The 14,219-nt window shown below is 38.0% G+C and overlaps 1 protein-coding gene across 1 annotated transcript in view; it reads left to right on the forward strand.

The window, feature by feature from the left end:
- LOC139742516 (uncharacterized) overlaps positions 1–14,219 on the forward strand; it is a gene marked incomplete at its 3' end in the record, with an annotated part of 198,444 nt that overhangs the window by 79,000 nt on the left and 105,225 nt on the right. The gene's annotated exons all lie outside the window — the stretch shown is intronic.

Here is a 14,219-nt window from a genome sequence, read left to right on the forward strand (position 1 = left end):
AACTCCTTTTGTTCCTTTATTTTTGATCAGGGGGCTGGGCATGAATGGTGATCCTTTTGATAGGTCATGTACTATTTTCTGACAGAACTTTGTCTGTATTTTGAAATGCACAAGTTGGGTGAGATTGGATTAAGCCAGAAGTTGTACGCCCTCATTTGCATGTTTGCATGAATGCGACTTAAGTTTTGTTAAGCAAAATGATTAGAATTAGCTTCTTACAATAGCAGAATCATTTGTGAATTTATGAATAGAGTGTGTACCAGAAATCACATATTTTAGACTAATGGCAACTTGACAAGACTTGCTACACTCAGAAAAAAGTGAGCTACTCACATTACTGCAATTATGATATTGAGAGTTTGCTTATTTCATTGTGGATAAGCCAAACTGTAACAGAAGATAAAATTCTGTCACTCTATCCTTTTTCTGTTTATGACTTTACCCTTTGTTAATGTCAGAAGAGTCTTGAAGGTAGGCTAATCTTCCTATATACTGCAGAACTGTGAATGTTCGGTGGCCGAGTGGTTAGAGTTTGAAACTGATTTAAATTAAAAAAAAAAGAAAAAATAGGTGCTCATCAGCCCTGAACTCAGAAAATTGTGGATCACGCCCATATCAGTTTATAACAAGAACTGTTCACAATCACTAGCCCTCTCAGTATAAATATTATGGCAAAGATATCTGCGGTAACCCATAGTAGACAAAGCGATATGGCCATCTTGCAGTTTTGTGTTCAGAGATGAACAGCTCTGTGCATACGATGTAAATAGTCTGGCAGAGTGGTAGAAGTCATCTACAGAATAAGGATAATGAAACAAGAGAAGTATGTCACAGATTAAAAAAAGGAGAAGTTAAAGATGATGAAGAAAAAGAAGAAGGAATAGTAGGGGAAAAAAAGGGGGTCTGTCAGTGAAAAATTCAAACATATGCATTGTATATACACGCATGTATATCTTTTGATGGCATTGCTAAGTCCATCGGTTGCTTCTACTTTTGCGGTCTAATTGGGGTAATAGCTCTCTATAAGCGCAGACAGTGCAAGCCGGGCGTATGATTCGATTATGTCTCCAAAGGGGGATTGTGGGATTGTGATTGCACTGTGCAAGTGGTGTTTGGATATCCAGCAAACTGCTCTGTCTGGTACAGGCTTTTTGCTATGTTTTTATTGGTGTTGTCTGTGTGAGATCGGGAGGTCATAGCTGCTGTAGGAAACAACAACAGCAACAAAATCATGACAAGAATATTAATATCCATGTTATTCAATGACTTATTTTCTGCTTTTGAACTGACATTGTATTTACAGAAGTGATTGCTACTATACACCATATTTCATGTTCTATGGAAATTACCACATTCTCAGTTTTTGTCATGTTCAAGTGTAATGGAAACCCTGAGTGTGATTAAAAAAACAACAAATAAATGACTGAGGAGAATGGAGAACTGGTATTTGCCTACATTTAAAACCAAAATATGATTTTTCTCTTGAATAATTTTTGTAGGGTCATTTTTATGTACTCCTTGTGTTTCTTGTTTGTTCTTTTAATTGCAGAGGTTGGCATCCCTGAAAATTAAGTATGGAGATTTTTATTGTGAATGTTATTGCATATCAGACATCATGAAGCACACAAAAAGTGAGTAGAGAGGAGCAGAATCAAGTGAGAGGCAGACAAACAGGGAAAAAAAATGGAACTTGCACAACATATAGGAATCATTCAAATTCTCTCCACGACAAGCCTAATTAAGTCCCCAGACAAAAGTTTTGTTGCAGAAAGTTATGCAAACAAAACTAGCATGTGTGTGAGTGCATCCGCGGCACGTATCTGATTTGATTGTGGCTCCGGATATAAGGCCGTGACATTTAAGCAATTAAAGAATGTTGATTCAGTTGCCTTTGTGTGCAAAGATATATCGCTGTACCTCCTCCGTTCAGACGCTATGGCATACACGTTCTCTTGTTTCCAACTGTAGCTTTCTAAGTTAAGCAAGCTTTCTTCAGTCGGGCTAAAGGGATGAAAAAGTGATTTTTGATAAACTGTTAGGGAAATTGGAACACAGATCAATGAAACTTTGTTATGGCTCTGATGGTGTGCCCATTAGATGCATAACTAGATGAGGGAACAATGTTTGTAGATTGTCAATATTTTATTTCCTAGAGATAAGATCTGTCTCAAATATCCACTAATGTGTTGTTTCAATTCAGCGATGTTCGTGGGTGATAATTCTCCCAAGGAGTGTATTCTCCATTGAATATGTAATCAGTTTGATGTTCAAAACAAGGAGGAAGGGAGAGGGGGATCTGAAATATAGTAATAGGATGACTCATAACTTAATGAAGTTGCATAATTTTGCTCTGGGCCATGAATTTATTGGGCAGCTGGTAAAAATAAACACTTGTATCATATGTCTGATGTAATACCCCATGGTCATTATGTGGATGTCATATTCCAATGGTTAGGGAATTTCAGCTGTCTCGTGGCTTCTTTACCCATTGAGGACGGTTTGATTTTGCTACAACATGCTTTTCCCATTGACGCTTGCCCGAGTATACACGGGACTCGTCCTCAATGGGATGCTCAGAACTATAATGATAACGATGATTATGGTCATGATTGATGAAAATAATCATATAATACAAATAGGCATAATGTTTTTGGCAATGGCTATTTTTGACACAATGCATTTTCAGTCTGTCAATGTGGGCTGGGCTTTATCCAACAAATGTATCATCATTTTGGTATCTAGTCTGGAATTAAGTTTGCGCCTTCAGACATACCAACTCCTCCACTAGCTCCCTGGGGGAAGCATTCCAACCAGGCTGCTGTGGTGCGTAGAGAGGAGCATATGGATAAAGTGTCATGCTCAAACACACAGGTGCCTTTTCTAAAATCGCTCAGCCCGAACCCTTCTCATTTCAAGCCAGCGGTGCAGCCCCACTAGACCGTGACACCTCCACATCCAGAGAAAGTGACGAACAAATGACATTCTTAAAGAAAAGAATGTTTTTTTTTTTTATTATTATGATTGTATGACATTAGCATAGCTTTTTAGCACAGCATTTCACTGCTTGCTACATGGAAACCGAATCCCATCTACAGATGAAGTTTGTGGAGATCCGGAAAGAGTTAAAGTTTTTTTTTTGTGTGTGTGTGTGTGTACCCTCTAGTAGTTTTGTATCATCTTTGTAAAAATTTCTGAGGCCCTTGAAATTTTATTAGAGTGTATTTTCTAAAGTTTAAGCCCTGTTTTAACTCTGTGTGCTGTATTGTATGCACCCTGTGTGCCACTTTATTCTGATATTGCAATGGATGAATGCTTTTTGAAAACATTTTGTTTTTCATATCCATGTCATTCACTTTAGAAGCATTCATGCTGTAAGTGCAAGAAAGAAAAGAAGTAGAGAAAATTGCAGATTTAGCTGTAATGTGAATATTTGTGAGAAATGAAAATGTGTGATGCTTGCATTGTACTTTTGCATATTGCGATTTATTGATCTGTTTGCGCTCAGATGTACGTTTGAGAAAAAAAAAATGCAAAGTTGGTAAGCCATTGAGCGAGTTTTGTGTCTGAACACTGCACACAAAGAGTTAATGAAACTTTTACTTTTAAAAATATTTCATTTCTCTCCCAGAAATTTTTACTTTTGAAATCTCTGTTTTGTTTAACTATTTTATTATTAGTATTATTATTAGTGTTATTATTATTATTATTAGTAGTAGTAGTAGTAGCAGCAGTAGTAGTAGTAGTGGGTGTAGTAGTAGTAGTAGTAGTAGTAGTAGTAGTAGTAGTAGTAGTAGTAGTAGTAGTAGTAGTAGTAGCGGTAGTGGGTGTAGTAGAAGTAGTAGTAGTAGTAGTAGTAGTATGGTCCGTGTGAACATTGAGTGAATGCTGTCTTTAAGGTGCTATATTGCAGTGGAGCGTGAGATATCTTCTCGAGTTCAATTGAGTCTCCGTGTCTGTTGAGGTGTCTACGAAGCCTCCATAATTCACCATGTGGATAAAACATGACATTAATTTTGTTTGTCCTTATGATTTTGAGATAGTGAAGTATGTTTATGTGCTGGGTTTTTCTTTCAAATTTATGATGCCTTCATTCCTGGCTTGTTTCCTGTGAGTGTGATTTTGTCTGAGAAAGAACCACATCCATTTGAGGCGGCCCCAGAGTGTTGACATTGTTGGCTGAATGTAATTTCTCCTTTACACTGTTTATGGATATCAGAGAGTTTAGGAAATTTCAGCGAAGTTTTAGTTGGAAAACAAGAATTGCTGTCATTTGCTCTGGATATTGAATTTACGGCATTACAACGTATTAAAGCCCAAGTAGTGTTTTGGTATCAGAAATGTAATTATAAAGTGGACTGTCAGATTTTTTTCTTATATTTTATTATTATTATTATTATTTTTAGTATTAGTAGCACTGCAAAACACATCTCCAAAGGAATTCTTGTAATCCTGGAAAAAAAAGTGTTATGGGCTGTTTTTCAACACTGGGCTGTTGTTAAACATAGACAAATTGTACAAAAAAGCATGTTTTTGTTTTTAGTGCATTAAACATGATACTTCATTCACGTGATAACTTCAGGTTTCTCTCTCAGCAATCCCTGTCCTGTCAAAAGCTTCTTTTACATTTTAGAAATCTTTGTGGAAATCATGTGAAATCAATTTTTTTTTTAAATTGTGTACAAGGTGAATTGTGGAGAGAGAGAGAGAGAGAGAGAGAGAGAGGAGACAAGGAATCTTTCCCTGAAACTGAACACTACTTTTAAAACTTACATTGGTGAGGAAAGACATGACACCCATTGATAAATTCTGGTGATTCATGGACTACTGAAACGTGTTATCACACTGCTGTGTACATGGGCAGGGAGTTCCTCACCATCCTTTCTTGTGTCCAGCAAATAATCAAAGCCGGCTCAACCTCCTTTAACCCATTGAGGACGGACTGATTTAGCTACAACACGCATTTCCCATAGACACCTGCCCGAGTATACTCGGGACTCGGCCTCAATGGGTTAAAGGTTGTCAGTTGTCAATGTTATGTATGCCCGCTATTTGTTCGCTTGTCCGCGCTTTGTAGGACACGGGGTGTACATGTATATCTGTACAGAGTTCAACGGAAATGATGAATAATAATATACTGTCAGTTTCCGATTACCTGAATCTTGAGCGAAGTTTGCTCGGCTAGATCCTGACCATAGTATGTGTATCTCGATCATGAGTAATTGCGCTTGCCTCATAATCGCTCTAGCATGGCACACAGGCAGCAAAAGAATAACGCCTGACTAGAGTTGACCGCTCCTGATAAATGTACGCTTCAGTGCATATATTCACTGACAGGAAACTTGCACTAGTCATGGCTTTGGAATACATCGATTTAATAGAAGAATCATGACATCTCCTGACCATTGACTCCCTTCAACTGCTTGTGTGAACCTGATCCTTGTTTTGGCAGATGAGGGTAATTGGTTTGAATTCAGCGTGATGATTCTAGGGGAATAGAAGGTAGTTTTCTTTTCTTTTTGGTCACAAAATGCATAATGTTCTTAATGAATACAATGACATTGAAGTAGAGTAAAGTCTCCTTCATTGCTGTCAAATTGCAGTATGTATCATCTTCAAACAGTTATTCCTTCACCCTTTGAGGACGGTTTGATTTTGCTCCAACATGCATTTCCCATAGACACCTGCCCGAGTATACTCGGGACTCGAACATCTTAGTATTGCTGGCATTGCACTAGTTATGTGATTTAGAATTGTGCTTTTGATTTCAGAGTTGATCTCAGTTGATTTTTAGATTGACCTTCCCAAAGGAGTATTGGAAATTAGTATGAATTTTGTTTCCTTTTGTGTTGGAGCTTGTTGGAGCTTTTCGTTTGTTCTCTATCAATATGTATTTTACTATGTGTTAGACTGCACAGGTTGAATGACATCCCATGGAGTAGTGTAGTAGTTCCATGGTCATTCTATCAAATCATTCTGTACCGACTCTGTATTAGTTTCTTCCTGTTTTGTAGTCAGCTTAACAGTTCCATAGTTTCTCTTTGATATCCTTGTACTCAAAATTTTCATCACCCGAGCACCCGTCAAACTGAGTGAGAATAGGGTCTTGTTTACCATTAAACGATTCATTCATTTTCCTCTCTCTCTCTCTCTCCCTCCCTTTATTTGAAGGGGTTGAAATAAAATTTGCAGTTGGAGGCCTTGATCTTTTTTTGACACCCCTCCTTGCATCCTGCTTGCAGATTTGTGCATTGTAACTCCCCGCCAGCAAATATTGCATCCCTTTCAACAGCAATGGACACACGCTCCTTATATTACTATCTAGTTTTAACTCTTCACCCGCTCAATCAGATGTTATCCCCCCCCCCCCCCCCCCCCCCCCACCACCTTCCAATACATACAGACATACTACTGAACCAGGCAACATGATATTTGCAAAAGGTTGCAGTGCTGTCTGTTGCCCTGGCAACAGTGGCAATATTGTATATGTATTAGTCTTCAATCTTCCCCTTGTTCTTTTTTTTTCCTGTTCTCCCTTAGTTCTTTGCTATCACGCCATGTGCAGAATCTTTATTTTATTTAAAAGATGTAGTCTGCGTTGTTAGTAGGTTAGTGGGTGGAAGGCTGGCCCGCTAATGCATCAACCCGTGATGCGATCGACTGTTGCACAATAGGCATTGACGAGGCAGCAGGTGGATTAAACTGTGGATTAAGCTCCACTGTGCAGCTGTGATAGGCGGGGAGACCGCCTACTTCAGACGTTGCTGAGACATGTACCAAGGCAACTTGTGCGTCACTTCAAGTGGGGGAGGGGGGGCTATAGATTTAGAACAATAGATCCATTTCTCTCATTTTGTTGCTTATCTGTTTGGTTGTTGGTTTGGGTTTTTTTTGCTAAAAATTTGCAATTCTGACATCAGTGAGAAAAATGATTGCAGATCTATGCATTGAGATATACGTCAGATGCTGCTTGAAATTAATACACTTTCTCATATTATTTGTACAATTGTATGTACGTGCTTGTGTGTATTTGTGTGAAGGATTTGCGTGAAGGATAATTTTTTCTTTTTTAATGGTTAAGCACAAAGCATGGTTAAAAGCCCGTATTTAGTTTGGTAATGAAAACACAATTTAAATGCCACAATGTCTTGTTATTGGAATAGAAAGATTATACCACACTGCTGTCATGCAAATAAACCAGCTGGCAAAATTGTCACAGAAAAGACAAAGATATTGACTTACCCCCTTTCTATCCTTTGTTGAGTCAAGCATTAGTTTGTGTCTTTTTATTTCTTTTTTTCCCTCTCTCTAAGGAGTACTTATTATGTAGTGTTTGTTTTTCAGCACAAGAGGAAGATTTGATCCCTCAGAATGGGTTGATTTAAGTAAGAAGACTTTCAGATTCGCAGAAATTTCTTATCTTCAGGAAAAACCAAATGAAATCAGTAACATTTATTCATTAGGCAAAGATTACTGCTGAAGGTATGTGGTTGAAATCACATGACTACAGTAGCAAAGATTATCACCTGACACATTGTTTTAACCAATTTTCTGATGTTCAGATAGTTTACAGGTGGGGTGATTGAAGGAGAACCTTGCTTTTCTTTAATTGGATTTTTGCAGTATGAATGTCTTTCATGGGTAAACTCTCCATTGACTTTTGTGGCTTTACTGCTTTGATATTCTCAGATATATGTCTTTTTGGTATCCTTTTCAGATGACTGTTGGATTCTTTCCCTTTCTCTGACGTCTTTCCGAGAATATTCTTCAAGTTCATGCATTTCATGAAAGCATTGCTCTGGCTAGCGGAGAATAATTTGATGGTATTGAAAGCTATTTAATGATGAATGAGATCTAGTTCTTCAGTATCTACCTTAGATACCCAGCAGTTCCTCGCTAGCATTTCCATTTTTTTTTTTTTGGTTAACCTGATACAAGGCATTTCAATTGAGTCATTTAACAAAAGAGAAAACCACAGCCTCATCAATTGATAATAAGAAATTTAATGATCATTTGATTACCAGAAGCAATATACCATGCCTTTTTGATGATGTGTTATAGGTGGCCCAATCAGACTCAATCGCTCGGGCATTGCAACAGATCTGTATCATATCCATTTGATAGCTGTGCTTTATGTCGTACAGTAGGCCTGGGAATTCTCTCTCCTTATTCCCACTCCAATTTGATTTGGTGTCATATATTTTGCTAATAAGATAGTCACCATCTGTTCATTCATTTTAGCTATGCAACTAAATCTGGTTCTTGAGTTGAGGGGATATCATTTTTCTGTTATCACATTTTTATTTTCTGGTTTGTTTGTTTGCCTGTTTGTTATTTCTTGAGCGTGACCTTTGAGAAAACCAGGTGGGCTTGTCTGTTGTGAATCTTGCAAGTGTCGCTGTGAGAATTATAACGCTCCCAAGTTAGTTCACGGGGGTTCTTCATCTCGCCCCTGCATAATAGCGCCAAGTGGGGGACGGGGCGTAATGAGAAAGACGGCAGCACGACGTGATTTATCGCTGCATCTTGTTCTCTAATTGGTTGCTGCGCATCCAGCGGGGCATTTTTCATCAATTAAGTCGTCACACGGTTTTAGACCCAGACACGGGCAGGCAACTGCATTTCTTGCATCTAGGGTTCAGCGTGCTCACAATGTGCATAGATTAGTCACTACTCATGTTCATTGTATGCCTACATTATTCCTCTCAATCTGAGTATGTCTGTGGTATGCACACATATACAGTGTATATATTTGATTTCACACATTGCTGCTGTGCTGTTTGCCATAATTTAATCATCATAAATCAAATCAGGAGAACATTTTCATATACTACTATCTTTTTTTAAATGTATTCTTGCTTCTGAATTGACATGATATTAATTGCAATGTGGAAAGGTGACTAAAGCTGTACAAAACATGCAAATATTAATGATCAAATGTTGCATGTTTGAGAGAAGGACATTGGATAATCAAAACATTGAATTATCAACTTTGTCATTTATTGTGGAATATTATAATTTATACTTTTATCATTATCATGATTGCTATTTGACTGATACAAGACTGGTGTAGAGTTAGCCTATTGATTCCTATAATATTGTCTCTTTTTTATTGGGGTGGGGGGATCACGGGGCTCTTCCTTAAGAGACACTTTTGTGTATAGTTACAATACTCTCAGAGTCTAATTGGTGGCCATTTTGAGAATGAACCTCTCTCTTTAAGAAATAGTGGTGTTCTGGCCACACACTATCCTGGGGCACCCTCAGATTCGATGGGTCGGCTGCCTCACCTCGCGCTCATTCTGTTTGAATAGTGGGAGCAGGGGCAATTAAGCCAGCAGGAAATTGGTTTTCAGATTTAGCGTGGTCTACAATTTATGAGTGCGAGTCTGCTCTGTGCGCTTTGTGCAGTTTGTGTGAAAGAGAGTTACATCTAGCATTTCATATTGCTGTGCAAGTCTTTTTTTTGTGCAAGATGTCTTCACAGAAAATGCTTCTGTTGTGATTTCAGCGGAATGGAATGCAGAGATATGATGTTCTTATTAGCCATAATGGAAAACTAAAATGAAGCTGGGATCAATTTTTTTCTAGCTTGTAGAATTTGCAATTGTCTAGCATATTCATCGTGAAGAGATTCATTAACCCGTTGAGGAGGAGACCCGAGTATACTCGAGCAGGTGTCTATGGGAAGTGCGTGTTGTAGCAAAATCAAACTGTCCTCAGTGGGTTAACTGTTTCTTTTATTTTGACACACACAGTCTCTCTCATGTGGGGTTCCAAATAATCTGTTAAGCATGTCTACAGAAAGAGAGCATGAAATCTTTCCTGTCTCTATTTATTGAAGATGAAAGGCAATGGTGTGATGAATTAAACTTTTGTGCAGAAAAATTAGAGTATTTTGACGTTTCTATTTTTGTATTATCGCTCATGTCTCATTTTTCTACCAGCAGGGAAAGTCAACTATACACACAAACTTCCCGCATATAATGGATATGACCATGTTGCCTAGGAGAATTTATTATGCTTTTCCAAACGTCAGAGAACAGACACCAATGCCTACAACAGCAAATCTATCTGATGCAGAAGCACATTTACTTTGTACACCTGACTTAAACCACCTGTTATACCGTGCTAAAGTATTATTCCTTCACTAGATTCAGAAGTGGAAGGTGAGTCACGAGTTCTCGCGATTTCACACAGATTTTTTCGGTATACCCTCAAGTGTTTGCATCACTGCTCCAAATCGTGCCTTCTGGCAGTTGCCGTGGGTGCCGGTTGGTTGGTTGCCATGCCGATGGGGCATCAAACTGCTTCTCCCAGCAAGTGAATGGCTCTTTATTCCATGTGATTTCCTGTTACACACCGAGCAGAGTGATGCCTCTTATATTGCGGGTGGGTGAGCGTGGAATGAATTTTCGTTCGGCATATCCCACCTCAAAGTGCCACAGATTGGAGGTAAATGATATGTATTGGCTCCCAATTTTGCCTCCCCGACAGCAATTTCCCCTTTATGCACATGCTGTGTACTTTCTGTCAAATTTCCCAGACTTGTGCCTGAGGAAGTGGAATGCAAAAGTGTGTAACGCAGGGAGAAAAGACTTTGTGACAAATTGAAATGAAAGACGTCAAAACAGTCCAAAATTGTGCCTAAACTCATCCATATTTTGAATTACTGTTGACTTCTTCTGTTTTATTTCTTTCAGGGAAAAGACAAGTGGGTTGCATTGTATTTAAAGAGAGAACTGTACATGCATGTTTTGGCATTCCTTTGTTATAACCAAAACACAGTGGAGCCAGCCATTCCTACAAACACATATGAAAATTGTAGAATTAAAACAGACACAAAAAACCCATAAATATACTCTTTCTCGATGGGTAATACATTTACTATTGTCCTACAGGTCATGACTTGTGGTTATCTTAATGTATGAAATGTCCATTTAATGTCAAATTTTCATATATTTCATGTATCAATTCTTCAATATTCTTCAAGCATTTGTGCCATTCCTCTTTTAATCATTCATCAGCAATTATTTTCTCATCAGTTTTTGCTTTTCAATATCTGTGAATGCCAGATAATGTTGACTCCCAAATTACCATACCACAATGCTCCTATTCAAGGTCAAGAAGGATACCCGTACAATTTATGTGTTGCTTTTATGCCACTGATTATATTCAAACACCTTACCACTGTCTTGTGAGGAGTTCCCCTTGAAACTACTGAACCACTGCTGTTACAGCCCCAAAGGGTCTGGATGCGAGACCATTATGTAGGCTAATGACAGTGTGGCTGTACAAGCTTTTCTCACCTGATTGTGACCATTAGTAGGTGAGTGTGTCAGACATGTGCCAGACTGTTGTGTAAGCATGATTTGTCTATAGATCCACTATTGGAGCAATCGACTGAATAGTTTTCATTTCATCCTAGTTTGAAACAATACCAGAGGGTCTCTATAGTGTGTTCATTCATTCACAGCAATGTAGTACTGGAAGGGGGGGGGGGGGGGGGGGGTGGGGTGGGGGAGGGTTAGATGATACTCTCATTGGATTACTCATTTGTAAATTTGTAATCACTGTTTTGTTATTGTCTTCCAGCCACAAAAAACAAAAAAAAAACAAAAAAAAAACTGAAAGTAAACAAACAAAAGCAAAAAGAAATTGGCATATCATCAAACCTGATTGCTTTTTAACAAATTTATTGATATATAAGGAGAGGTTATTGACATAAGATTCTTGTGATGTTTATTGTTTGGAAGGGAATGATACTGAAGAGTATTTGTGTCCCTGTCTTATTATACTTGGTATTTTAAAAGCAGTTAGCTCTGGGTAGATTAAGGGTTTTAGTTGAAGCTTTGTTTTGTTGTGTGTTTTTTTCCATTATTGTAATTATGCATGGCAATGAATTTTGACATGACCAGACATGACCTTAGAAACAGGCTTATTTTATTTGCCAGTGTTCTCTCTTCTTTGTGTATTAAATGTTGGTAACATTTCAGTGCAGCAACAACAATGTTCACCAAATATATATCTCTGTATAATGTTGGTAACATGGCATTTATAGTCATCATCCTTTTTGTATAATACATTCAAGTACAAACAAATATCATACACAGTGTTACACATAGGAGTCTTCTTGGATTTCATAATCATTTTATTTTTTTATGTTTCTCCACTATAAAGCAGTGAATGTGCTACCAGATTGCCATCTCCTGTGGGAATGTAAGCAATTTTCTTTTCCTTTTTATGGTGATCACATAATCATATACAAGTGTATGGTATTACCAAGTATTGTAGCTGTAAAATGCATTGACACAAAACAAGTGAAGGCAAATTAATTCCTGAGCTGCGTTGAGAACCAACACAAATTATCTCGTCATTCTACGAGTTTGTTTCACTCTTACTTGGGTGTAATTTCCCTCCAGCAAGACAGAAAGAGAGACAGACAGATAGACAGACAGACAGACAGAGAGAAACAAAAATAAATAAAATAAAAAGAGAAGGAAAGGAAATCCAACAGTGAGAATAATCTCCTCTTTGTGTCACTCAATCCGTCAACAGGCGGGCAATTTCACCGGATGAGTTACATCTGAATTGGAGCTGTCAGCGTGCCCATTTCCCCTGATATACAGAACCAATCCCCACAGTGTAAGACACAGTCAAGATAGATTTGGATTGAAAGTACAGAGGTATCAATCTGACCCAAGCTTCACCTCACAGCAATGTCTCTGATAGGATCTTCAAACTGGAACTTCCCAGATAGTTTAGAGAATATTGTGGATTTGAAATTGGCAGTAAAGATGAAATTCCTACATTTAAAAAAAATATGTTTGGAAATGTTACTATTGTTACGCTATAGTTCAAGTGTTAATTTTTTGCTTGTTTCTGTTTGAAATTGTCCTTGTCTCTGATTGAAACATCACAAATATCACAAAACTCATGTGATATACAAAATGGAATTACAACTTCTAGTACTTCTGTCCTTTGGGGTTTATTGCTTGTTTTAAAAAAAAAGAAGAAAAATGTATAGTTATCCTTTCGGTAATGTTAAAATAGAAGAATTGGTCAGTGCTTATGATGTACAAACAGACCACTCATTAAAAGAAAGAGTTTTTTCCCTGTTGGTCAAGGGAATGGTTTTACTTGCTGTGTGTAATACTTTTGAATGATTTCATTCTGCTGGTTTGACCCTACAAGGTCAGCCAACTCATCATGTTTGGAATAATGTTGAATTGGAAAAGAAGAAGAAGAAGAAAATCTGTTTGTCATGGCCATTATCATGCAAACAAGGCTGACAGTTTATACTTTTTGGCAACATGATGCCAGAGCAATGGATTTGTTTACATACAGAACAAGAGTTCATTCCCCCCACTGTCTTGGCCACGCCCCCACTGGTGAGATGTTGCCATGGCAACAGGCTTTGTCAGGGTTTTGTGGTCAGGTGTTATGAATACCTCTACCACTTTTTTCTTGTTTTTTCTTACTTGTTTTGCCTGTTTATTTTGAAACACGAGGATGGATATGTGAAAACAAATCCAAGCCAATGGAATTTTTTTTGTTTTGATTTAGTGTGTTGGTGTTTTGATTTGTCATGTTCAGACATGCCTTAGAGCATACAAACAAAAGAAAAACAGTAAGAAGAGACAGTGATATGCATTTTTTTTACAAATATTTTTTTTACAAATTATTACAGTGCTATTCTTGATTGTGAGTCATGCCTCTGGCTGTTGTTACAATTGTATGTAGTCTGTGTGCATCTTAAAAAATAATATTGTCGTAGACTGTAGTAAGGCATACTTGAATAAAGCCAATCCAGGGACCATATACAAACAAACATGGTGCCATTTTGAAAACCCTTTCGAAAAACTGATCGTTGGTATGTTTACACTACTGGGATGCCCCACTCAGATTTCGCTGGAGCGAGACCCAACTGGCTTCATTTTCATGGTAACCGAGTTGCCCTCCGAGAAACGGCTTGCGCTTATGAATACCAAGTGTTATGTAAGTGTTAATGTGATGAGTGTGAAAATGTGCATGTTGGGCAATGTTTATCGGCGTTGGCAAGTCCTGTCGGCTCGATTGTTTACGTTAGGGGGCAATGACCTTCAATTTTTTACTTTTTAGTCTGCAAAAAAGCTGCTTATCAAAACCTGTACGTTTAGGCCTATACCGTCCCCTGTAGGTGGTTTCAGAACTTGATCAGGTCACCTTTGCAGCATCCTATC

Source organism: Diadema antillarum, unplaced genomic scaffold (assembly GCF_040938485.1).
Source record: "Diadema antillarum isolate AM-2024a unplaced genomic scaffold, OU_Dant_1.0 scf00000032, whole genome shotgun sequence".
NCBI classification, from domain to species: Eukaryota; Metazoa; Echinodermata; class Echinoidea; order Diadematoida; family Diadematidae; genus Diadema; species Diadema antillarum.